Raw genomic sequence first — 12,708 nt, forward strand, 5'->3', positions numbered from 1 at the left:
GAGTAGAGGTGATCAAAATATATAATTTTTTTTTTAATTTTGGACCAAATTATGAATAAGTATGTAGATAGATGTGCAAATGCATGTTTGATCTGTCGTAATTTGGTGTAGCAGATTAAACTAGTTTTCGCACTTTAGGAGCTCGAACATAATCATTTTAGTTAAGTTTTAATTACAATTTCGTAACTATTAGTTAAGTTTATAAAATGTGCAATTTGAGTCCTTTATTGATCTTAGGGGTCGAATGAGGCCTCAGGGTAAGCTAATATATTTTGTGAATGTGCAGGAGACTATTAGAAGGCATATTAACTCAAGAGTGGTCACTAGGTTGCAACACGGAGCATGCGATGTTGCAACATAGGGAGCATAATAGAAGAATTCCAAGACTACCTTCAATGTCATGACATAGCTTGAGGATGTCCCAACATACCCCTGAAGACTCCCTGAAGCTGAGCATACTGCCCTCGATGTCGGGACACATGACCTGGTGTGTCGCGACATCACCTCTGAATGGGAAATAATTATGAGTAATGGGTGTTTTGGTCCACACAATCAAACATTAAACACGAGGATGGCAGTTGACCTAGGGTTAAGGACGACGACCAGCCTAAAGTTTATAAATAGGCTCATTTAGCACATGTTACATACACCTTTCATATTGTATAATTTATTCTTTAGATTTAGTCTTTCATTTTTCCTTTTCGTAGGTTTTAGATTTCTGTTCTTGTTATTTATTTTTGTGAAGAAATCAGATTCTAGATTACTGTCAAACTCTGTAAGGATTTTGTGCATAATACAAATTAGGCTTCTTCTAAACTCTATTCTTGAATTGTTCTTTATGTTCATTCTGTTCATTAATTTTATATCATTTATTAGATTCATGAGGAACTAATCCTCCTGTGGGGGATTAGCTAGTGGAGGTAAGAATAATTAACTTTTTGTAGGGATTTCTTAATGGATCAATTGTTTAGGAAAGGAAGAATCTAGATCCTAGGCTTGACAACCTTAGGAAATCATCAAGGTGGGAATTGACCCAAATTTGGTATGGCCTATTTGTGAACACCTTAACCTTAAACCAATCTAGACTGTTAGGTCAGAAGATAAGTAGTTCTTGCTGACTCAGTATTTCAGTAGATGTATGGAAAGATCCTGTTGGGGTATTGACTAGCTGATTGAACAAGAAAACCCAAGACGACAGTTGATTATGACTACCAAAGCGAGCTAATCACCCATGCCTAGATTTGACACATTCAATTATTTGATTCTTGTTTTTCATCTATTTTATTTTATTTTATTTCTTATTATTTTTTAATATAATTTATCAAACACCTCTCCGTTAATTCTTCATACTATAATTTGATTTAAGTACTAATTAAATATATTTATGTTTAGATTAGAATTAATTTAGTGCTCGCCTCCCTTGGGTATGATCCTCAGAGTACTATATTACAACCTGACCTGTATACTTGCGGATATTGCTTTTTTACATCTTTTGTGTAGGATTTCTACTCTGGATGTTGGTATGTCCGGAGACGATTAATGTTTTGGAATTCAATGTTATTCATGGAATTACTATTAAAAGCATGTTTTGGTTTTGTATTCATTGAGATGTTTAGGGATGATTTAAGACATTGTTTGAGTAGTCAATAGCCTAAATGACTCACCTATATGCTATATATATCCCTAGTTCCCAAATTTTGATCCATTATGGACCCTTGACGAACCCCTATTTTTTTAAACCTTGAGCCTAAGTTGAGTTTAATTCACAAATTGTCTGTCTTATAATTGTGTTACACTATGAAATAGACGTCAAGCCACGAACATAAGGGTTAGGTAGAAATAATTTGGTGATTTTAAAAAAATAAATTTGAGTGAATAGTAAAGAGATGGCCTGATCTAGCACGTACAAACTCTTGCAAAAATATGCTTAGAATCAAAACTGTTGAGTGAACAAAAACAATGTAAACGTCAAAAGCAAAACGATTGAATAAAAATACAGATAAGGATAAAAGCATTGTGAGTGGAAAGAGTGAAAAATTTTAGAATATGCTCAAAGTAAAAAATCAATTCATGAGCTTAAAAAGGACTTTTCACTTTCACAATGCATAATTGCTTGCTAGTTGCCTATACTCGTTAATATCGAGCCATATCTTCCACATTGTTGGAGAGAAAAGGGAGGTGAGAGAAGGAGAAATAAGGCAGTGAGCTTGATGATCACATATGGAGGGAAATGGGAACAATGTCAAGTGTTATACTATTCTTAGTGCTTAAATCATTTTAAGACGATCATTTATTTGAATTCATACTAGCCTAAGCCTCAAAACGTTACAATCCTAAAAGGCCCATGTGACCTTAACATCTTTGTTTATAAAACCAATACTTGCAAAACTTAGTGAGAGATGAATAAGTCAAATTCCATATTGTATATATACTTTATATTTGCTTATATTATGTTGATGGAATAATATGAAACATATTGCTTTTCTAGGATTGCCTCTATATTTATTTACTCTGTAACTTTGTGAACTAGGTTGATTTGCTTCCAAAGTTGTGAATTTATGATTCATTATTCTTAGATTGTATAGTAGAAGAATTTGTTGCACTGTACATATCCATCAATTGATTGTCAGATCTCACCATTATTTAAAGGTCGTCTAAGTTTCATGTGCAGTGTCTTAGTTGTTTGCTTGATTACAAGCAGAGACTTAAGTATGAGGGAGTTTGATATGTCGTAATTTACTACGCCAAATTAGGATATCTAAAACGCTTAATGAGTTTGTTCTTAAGCAATTTATGAGTCTTTTCTATACTTTCTGCTGATTTTTAGTTTTTAGCATTAATGATTGTTTTTATTTAGTTTTAGTCCTTTTAAGGCCCAAATTGGAAAAATGGTGCCATTGGGATTTTAATGGGGCATTTGAGTTTGTGTAGAGAGACGACAATGACCAAACCTTGAGGAGAACTACATTTGACATGGGTGTCACGATATTGAGCCTCCATTACCTTAAAGGAGCAAGACTTCAACAAGAAATTAACCTAGAGCAGATTGCTGAGAGTGCTGCAACACTAAGGGTGTTGTGTCGCAACACTAAGCTTAAAGTCGTGACACCAAGCCTTCATGGTCCCAATACCACTGCTGACTGTTGAAGAAGTCAGTGCCACTATCGAAGATGTTGCCACACTAGCCAATCAATGTCACGACCTCGAGAACCCTAGAGCCAAGAGTGTGCCACTATCGAGGGTGCCGCGACACTGAAGCTTGGATTTCATGACACCGTTACTTGATAGGTTGAAATATACTACAGGGGTAGTTTTATGTCCAACACAAAGACAAGTCAACTCATCCATTTTAAGGGTATTTTTTGTCAATTTGAAGGTTGAAATTTTATTTGTATTAAAGATGTTTTCGCTATCAAACTTAAAGGAGCCACCTTTTATCATCTTTTTAGCTTAGTAGTTATTTTCTCCTTTTTTAGGTTTTAGTTCTTTATTTTTTTAGCTTAGTAGTTGTAGTTAGTAGTTTTATCAATTTTTACTGTAGCTTTTCTTTTCTTTTCTTTTCTTTGTACTTAGATACACAAACTCTACTTTGTATTTTGATTTCTCCTTTAATCCTTCAATATATTTCAACTTTGTTAATTCTCAAAAGCATAAAAATCTCTACTTTCCTGTGCTTTCTTCTTCATTGTTGTTCTTATCATCTTCTCTAAAGAACCCATTAGGAATCCCTAAGGTTTCTTTAACCTTACATTTATACTTTCTTTAATTAATTATTTGAGCATGAATTTAGATGATGTTGTTGTGTTGATCATGGATAGTAACTAAACTTTATGGTGGTTGGTTGATAGAAATGTTGCATGGTTAGTTTTTGGGTCAAGGACTAAATCGTAAAAATTGGACTAAATTGAATAAAGTTCAAAATCTAGATTTGACACCTCTAGGTGAACAATTTGATAGGTGATATCAAAAGGAGAACCTATTGGGAACCAATTTGATTGTCCCGATTTAGTTTAGTGAGATTGAGAGATAAACCAGACTAAATCGTCTAATTGGGTAAAATGGTGACCGAGAGCTAAAATTGAACCAATTAGGAGTTTGAAATCTTTAGATCCCTAATCCAAGAATTAACTAGCAACATGAAAGTCAACCGACCACTTTAGCTCTTTGAATTAATTTTTGTGCACTTTTGATTTTTTTGTAATTTAGTCCTTCTAGGTATTAGATAGCGTAGTTAACCTTTGATAATGATTTTTTGTACTATCATACTTAATAAGTAGCTATCTAAACTTCTTGTTTGCATGCATTTTCATTGTTAATCACCTTTTCACTCAAACTCTCTTAGGTTCGATCCTCGAAATATTTCGTGTTTCGCTGTAACATAAAAATCTTACAACTGACCTATCATACTTGCAAATAACCGCTATATTTATGATTGTATTTGTTTTGATTCTCTTACCTAGACCTACGCACATCGAGGGGTGGTCAAAGAACTTATCTGAAAATTATCTAAATTGTTTTTAAAGCTAGCTATAAAATATAAATATTCATCATGTCCGTAGGCGAGTTTGTACACTCTTAAAGTAAGAAGAAGCTTGAAGAGATATTTTTCTGGGAAGAATAAAAATGGGGAAAAGGAATGTCTAAGCGCATCCATTTTTTACTATGTTTCCTACATTCACTCGACGCAAGTGTTTTCCTAATAGTAAGCAACTAGCCATGAAATGTGCTCCATTCTCATGGGTGAGGATCAAACCTCTAACCTCATGATTAAGGGATGAGGTAACCAACCGCCACACCACATCCTGATTAATTTTGTTATGTTATAAAAAAATAAGTTTAAACGGTTTAAATAGTACTACAACTCCTTTTTAGAACTTAATTTTTTCACTATATCTTAAATAAATATGTGTCATCGTTTAAATCTATTTATGAAATCTAAAATTTTCTCATAGTATATCAAATTATTTTCATATACAATTATTAAAATTAATCTAAAATATAAAATTATAATAATAAAAAAGCTTATAATGTAACACCCCAAACTCGGCCTAGACGTTATGGCCGAATCTGAGAGTGTTACGAAAAAGGGTTTTGGAATCAATCTTATTATGTAAAATTTCTCGCGTTTAATCGTTACTAAAAAGAATCCACATTTTTCAAACATATTATTATTTTCGTTAAGAAAAACATTGTTAATTTTCTCTTTCAGAAAACTTATTTTGCAGCAAAAGTTTGATACTATTAATGTTGAAAACCGAGTTTGTGTTTTCTGAAAAATATTTGTTTGCGTAAAACTGTGGTTTTGTCAAACATCGTAGTATAAAAGTCAAAAACACATCCAAAACCAAAATTAAAACAAACAGTCCAGAGAGTCCCAAAATTACAAAACTCTAAATATATTCCAGATTTTCAATAAAGACTATTAATTAAAACAGTTCGCAACCTAGTGGTCACTGTTGAGACTCCGTCGCACTGACCCGCCTATGTTTGAGGATTACCTGAACAGAACAGACAACACATGTGAGTTTTCATAAACTCGGTGTGTAACTCAACGGAATATACATGCATCAAATTCAAATTTTCAGTATATCAGAACAAAAGCGAACATAAGTCCTTATCAAAATCAGATTATCTGAAACATACATATATGCAAAGTCCCCCATCCTCTACACACCATCTCCGACCATCCCAATAGACCACGCGGGGTATAAAACACCTACATAGCCCTGCACACCACATAGTGCCAATACGACATTTATCGGAATAATTTGCAGCTGTGTTGCTAGAATAATGGCGAATTATCGCCTCACAGAGTGCTTTCTCCAACAAACAAAACCCACCCCATAAACAAATACAGAATACAAATATACAAAATTAACAGATTTAACATGACTCGCATGCTCGTATACAAATATCATACATGCTTATGCAACACAATTAGACATACATATCAGTTTTCCTAAACTTAGATCAGTTTATCCAAATAATAAATATCATACATTAGGGTTTTTTTGCTCTTACCGACCCTACGAAAGCTCCATAGTCAATCAGAACAACGTGTGCGACCCTAAGTAAAATTTTAGAATTTTGAGCCCACATGCTCGTGTGGGCCCATACGCCCAAATTGGCCTTGCCCATGTGGCCGACACAGCCTTGCCCACGACCCACACGCCGGTGTGGCCTATACACCCAAATCGGCCTAGCCCATGTGACTTACACGGCCACACACTCGTCCGTCACACGGCTGTGTGTCGTACACGGTCGGGCATACGCCCGTGTGGCATTGACAGACCATTTTTTTTTGCTTTTGTCGAACCTTATTTTTTCGTGTTTTCGTTACACACTTGGTGTGTTTTTTATGCAAAAATAATCCCGAGACCTCTAAAACCCTAAAATAGTATACCAAACACCATTTTAGCAATTTAATTTACAAATCAACAACAATAACCCAAACAAAGCAGATGAACTTACTGGCGACAAAAGCAACCTCTCTCACGAAATCAGGTTGTTGGAGCGCAATTCACTGCTTCACAGTCTTCTCCTATGCAACACACATTCACAGAAATTAAATCCTTTAACTACACACCATTACCCCAAAACAAAAGGTATAATTCCAACCGACTTACGAAATCAAAAGCTACAGAAAAACCAAAACCCCACTTATCAAAAGTTATGATGACGGATTCTGAACAGGATAGAAGGAGAAAGAAAAAAGAAGAAAATAAAATAAAATGCAGAGAAAGGGGAGAGGAGAACGTCAAAAACCAGGGATTATTGGGAAAAACAAAAATAAAATAAAAATTAAATTAAAAGAAATTATCCTAACTTCCCACTAATACCTAAATCCCCCAGAATCCTACTCAACCACATCCAACTACCTCAAAATTCCACTTCCACCAAACTATCACACAATTAAAGCAAAAATTAACCCCCACACTCATTGCAAGGATTTGAACACAAGACCTTCAACAAACTAACACCTTACCACTCGAACCAGCAAACTCATTTCAATATAAATTTATTAAAGATAAAACATAACCCAACCCATCAATGATAAGGCTAGAATAAAAAAATAATAAAATTTTCCAAAAAGTGGGACTTGAACCCAAAACCTCAAACACACACCTATATCACTTAACCACTAAAGCATATACTCATTTATGATAAAATTTACATAAAAAAATAAATTAGTTAAGGCATTACATATAGCTTTAAGAAAAAAAAGTTGAGCTCCTGTACTAAATTCACACTCAATTAAGCCCTTACTGTTAATAAAAATATCAATTAAGTCCCTCAATTAATGGTTTCCATCTTTGGCCATATTAACTGTTAAAATCAATCGACAGACCAATCAGATGATGTTACCTGGCATCTTTTGGTTTTAGTTCAATATTTTTCTCATAAAAAATCATAAAAAGTATTAAAAAATAAAAATTCTTAAAATTAAAAAAACTAAAATATTAAAAATTTATATAAAATTATAAATATTATAAAATATATAAAACTTATAAAAAATTCATAATAAGTTCTAATAAATTATAAAAAAAATTATAATTTTTAATAAAATTATAAAACATTATCGATTCCTTATTTTGGAAACTAAGTCCCTAAAATCAAAATGAATGCATGACATTAGAACAACTGTTGGATAACGGGAATCGTGTCAAAATCAATATTGTTAGAACTATACCATATTGGTTGGTTAGACCGAGAATTGGCAAGGATAACGATCTGGAGAAAGCCATTACATCAATTGACCTGGGGACCATTACAAATCGAGTGGTTGAACAAGATTTTTTTTCATTTTTTTTGAAATTTTAATGATTTATTTAATTAAATCGGATAGACTAGTTGAACTGTTGAACCGATAGCTTGACCACTTCCAACCGATGGCGTGATCAGTTCAGTCACCGGTTCGGTTCTGAAAATCTTGTTTAGAATATTTCATGCTGCCATATGTTAATATTTGCAATAGTTGGATAATGAAATTTTGGTTTGATAGTATCTAAGTGTACCAAAAATACTTTATACCATACCATACTTAGCAAATAATTTTCAACTTTTCAAGGTTTAAACTATTGCATTGTACGTGAAAAATTGGAGATAAAAATTGTAACAATAATTTGTTAATAAAAAAAGAGAGAGTCCCACAATTATCATTTTATTTGTGAAAGATGGAGAATATTTTATTCAATATGAAAATGACCCTAACGATTTGACAACTATTCTCATTATTCAATGGTTGGTTTGATGTCATGTGTTGAGTTTAGGGGTTTGAAATTTTTTTATAAATTTTAATTTTTTTATAATTTATAAGAATTTATTAGAATTTTTATATTTATTTATAAGTTTTTGTGAATTGTTATAAGCGTTTTTTTAATTTTGAATATGTTAAATATGTTTCATTAATTTTTATAATTTTTATGAATTTTTATAATACATAAGTTTTTATGATTTTTTATATTTTTATACTTTTTATAAGTGTGAAAATTGGAATGTCGATAATGAAAATGAATCGCAAAGAAAGAGAGAAAAATAGAACACATAGAGTTTTGCATGGAAACCCTTTCGGGAAAAAACCATGGGTAGAGGAGAAGAAAATTCACTATGTCAAATTTGAATGGTGCAAGAGGAGAGACGAATACATCTATTTATAGGTTTAAAAACCTTATTCTAATCAAAGTCTAATAGAATTAATACAGTAAGGTTAAAACACCTTATTCTAATCAAACATCAAAATAAAGGAGCTAAACTTCTATACGGATTTCACTTGTACAGCCTGTACCAACCATGAGCCCCAGTCTAATATTTTGCTTATTGGGGATCTACGACGGGCTGCGGCCTTTGGCCTCGTAGATCCTCCTATCTCGACACTTGTATTTTATTTTAATAGGAATTTGGGTCATACAACTCTTAATAATCTAACAATAAGTTTATATCAATCTCTTTTTTTTTAAATATTTCGATAATTTTCATGGTTTTTATGAGAAAATATAAGATTAAATTAGAAGTTGTCGCATGTCATTATTTGATTGGTCCACCAATTAATTTTAAAGGTCAACTTGATCAAAGACAGAAACCATTAATGAAGGGGTTAAATTTTAATTTTTTTAATTAATGACAAAAACTCAATTAGATATGAATTTAATGTAGGGACTTAAATTTTCTTTTTTAAAAGATTTTTTATACCTATAAACCTAATAAAAATAAAGAAAATTTGGATATCTGCCAGTCATGTTCTATTTCACATTATTTAATCGTTAAGAAAAGTTATTATTAATTTTAAATTAACTTAATTGAGTACCTAAATGATGTTTGTCCAATTTAGTATCTAAAGTTGTGAAAGGCTGTACAAATTATTCTAATATACTAATAATGTTATTTTCTATGATGTGGCAAAAATAATCAAGGAATGATATTTTAGTTTTAGTTTTATGATTCAATATGTATTAGTTAAGCATAACTTAAAAGATGATATTTTTGTAGAGTTGGAGATTTTGTAAAGAGTTTAATCTTTACGTGTCATAAAAAACTTCATCTAAGCAATCCACTTCTCTAAAACTTTAGGTTAAATACAAAGTATTGTTAATAATTTAAAAAGAGTAAGTGGTTGACATCTCAAAATTTAGAAATTTGAAAAATGCTGTAACAAGTATTATAAATTATTGTGTTCACACCTGTGTGTATATACATCGAGTTTTTTATTTGCTCGTATGTTTATTTTCACTTTTTTAAACAACTAGTTTGGCTTCCTCCTGGAAATAAGCACACTATCCTCTAGTTGTATCTATAGATGATAAATTATAGATTATTTTATTAAAGGTTTTTTTTAATATAAACTGATATTGTATAATGATGGGGAAATTTTGAAAAGTGACTTATGGTTAATCGATCGGTTAACCGACCCAAAATAGCATTAACCGAATTAATTGACCTTTTAAAATTTTTAACCGTTAATCGAAACGAATTTTTTTCAAAAACATTAACCGAACCGAAATTTTTTCTGTTAATTCGGTCGGTCAACCAAATTAACCGAAAATTATATGTTTTTTTTATTTTTGGTTAAAAATTACCCGAATTAATCGAATTACCCGAATTAACTGAAGTGAATCACTACATAATTAAAAACATTACATAAGTCTTTGAATCACTAACATTACATAAGTCTTGAAATTAACACATAATTGAAATTTTATTTTTATTTATTAAATTATTTGTAATTTTTATGATTGGGTTGGGTTGGGTAATTGGGTTGGGTTGGATACTTGGGTTTGGATTAGGTTTAGGTGAATAGTGGGCCTAAGATTATAATTTTATTTATTAATTTTTTCAGTTAAACCGAAAAAATTCGGTTAATCGATCGGTTTCAAACCGAATTAATCGTTAACCGAAAAATTAAAAAATAGTTAACCGACCCCTGATCGAAAAAATTCAGTTAACCGACTGATTAACCGAATTCGGTCGGTTAATCAAATTTTTTCGGTTTTACCCGAATTTTACACACCCCTAACTAAAATTATTCACAACAAAGACTTTTACAGTTTTAAAGATATGTATAAATAGTAAACGTGGATAGAAATGAATACAAATATTTTACGTGGAAAACCTTTAAAGAGAAAAAAACTATGAGTAAATGAGGTATCGACTTTTCACTAAATGAGTAAATAAACGAGAGTACAATATGGAGCAAAATAAACCTAAAAGTACTAAACGTAAAATCCAAACCCTGAAAATAAAGTCCTGACTTGGGAACAAAATTCTCTCCATAGTTACCACGAAACTCTCACCAAAAACTCATATACGACTACATCTTGTCACCCTAAAAGAAAGCCTTGTTGATTGACATGTCAAAATAAGGATATAATGTCCCCTTTAAATAGGCTTAGATTATAGTTCTAATCATATTAAAATATCCCTAAAATAATTAGAGCCCAACTGGGAGAAGAAGTCTTACCTAAAGTCTAAAATGTGGTTGCATAACTTGGACAATTTGTCATCCTGACATCGATGTCGCATTTGCCTAGGGTTTATATCACGTCGTCCCAACGAGCCTTACCTGCGCTCATCACGACGCCGAGCCTATTTTGTCCCTTATTTGATTGTTCATTGATTGTTGTCTTAAGTGTCTACAAACCTTTTGATAAATGCGATGCACACTCTACAATTTTAATGAATCTAAAGATTGTGTTGATATATATAATAAATTAGAAATCAGAACTAGATCTCTAGTGATAATTTATTTCACAGTAAAAAATAATAATAATTGGACAATAATTGCAAGTTGTAACTCCTTCTAAAACATATTTAAATCAACGAGATCCCTTTGAACAGGCAAAGTTAATATCATTAGTTCAATTGTTAGTGTTAGGATATGTCTTACAAATATTTACTCTAACATATCAATTGAAGTAGGTGGAGTTGAAAATTTTGAGTTTTCAAAGTTAGATTCCTATAATTATGTTAATAAACATAATATGATGATGATTATTGAAGCTGGTTAAAGATTACTTAACTATTTCACTATATATACCTGTCATGCTAAGCTTTCGCCCATGGTTGTTTGAATCAAATTCAATAAGTTGAGTACATCGGTTGAATCAAGCTAAAAAAATCAATTTAATTGATAATTGAATTATTTTTTATGAATTTTTTAATTAATTATTTAATTGAACTGATGAAATGATCATTTTAACCATTGTTATAGTTCTGAAAACCTTGCTTCCAACTTTGACAAAGGCATTACTACTAACTCAAGTAATGTTGTCAACTTTGTGGGAAAATTTTGTTCAACACCAATTGCCACTAGAATCTACTGTATCACACACTCACATTTATTAGATAATTTATCATTTTTTAATGTTTATACTATACTACCATATATTATTGTATGTTTAATTTCTATTACGATATTAAAAAAAAAAAATTAGCTTTAGCTTTGAGCAACTCTATTCTTAAGTTCTTTTTTTCTTAATTTCTTTCTTTTCTTCCGTACTCATTCCCATTTTAGATTATTCTTTTCTTTCTTTCTTTTAGGAAACAAATCTTATAATAGATTTTGTAATTTAAGTTCTTGAATGATCAAACTATAATATTAGTCCTTATACTAAACAATAAATTAAATAATAATATGAATCTCAATATTTGGCCCATTAATTAAACGTGTTCACACCATACTCATATCGTGGATTAAATTACAGGAATTGTGCGTTACCTTACTCTTATTACTAGTGTGAGTTGTAGCAAAATAATAATAAGGAATAATGTCATATTTGGTACCTACACTTTCATAAATTATCTAATGTCACACATGTATTTTGAAAATGTCAAATGTGGTATCTGAACTATGAAAATGTGATTTATTATGGTACCTAATGTTAACACTTTAGTGAATTTCTAAATCAACCAATGAAAATTCGATTGGTAGTTTTTTTCTTCAAATCATCAAGTCCACATGAATAATAGAACATTATGTGAAAAACCAAATAAAATAAAAAAAATTAAATTGAAAACAGATAACTAAACATATGGTTAATAACAAGAAGCAAATACTAAACTTACAAGAGAATACTTATACTTTCATGGAAAATTTAAAAATATGTATTTAAAAATTAATTAGAAATAATATTTCAAATGGAAAATTCTTTGGAAAAATTACCATTTACTTAAATGAAGAAGATGACAATTTTACTAATGTAAGTTTAGTATTTG

This window comes from Gossypium hirsutum, chromosome D08, assembly GCF_007990345.1.
Source record: "Gossypium hirsutum isolate 1008001.06 chromosome D08, Gossypium_hirsutum_v2.1, whole genome shotgun sequence".
Lineage (NCBI taxonomy): Eukaryota > Viridiplantae > Streptophyta > Magnoliopsida > Malvales > Malvaceae > Gossypium > Gossypium hirsutum.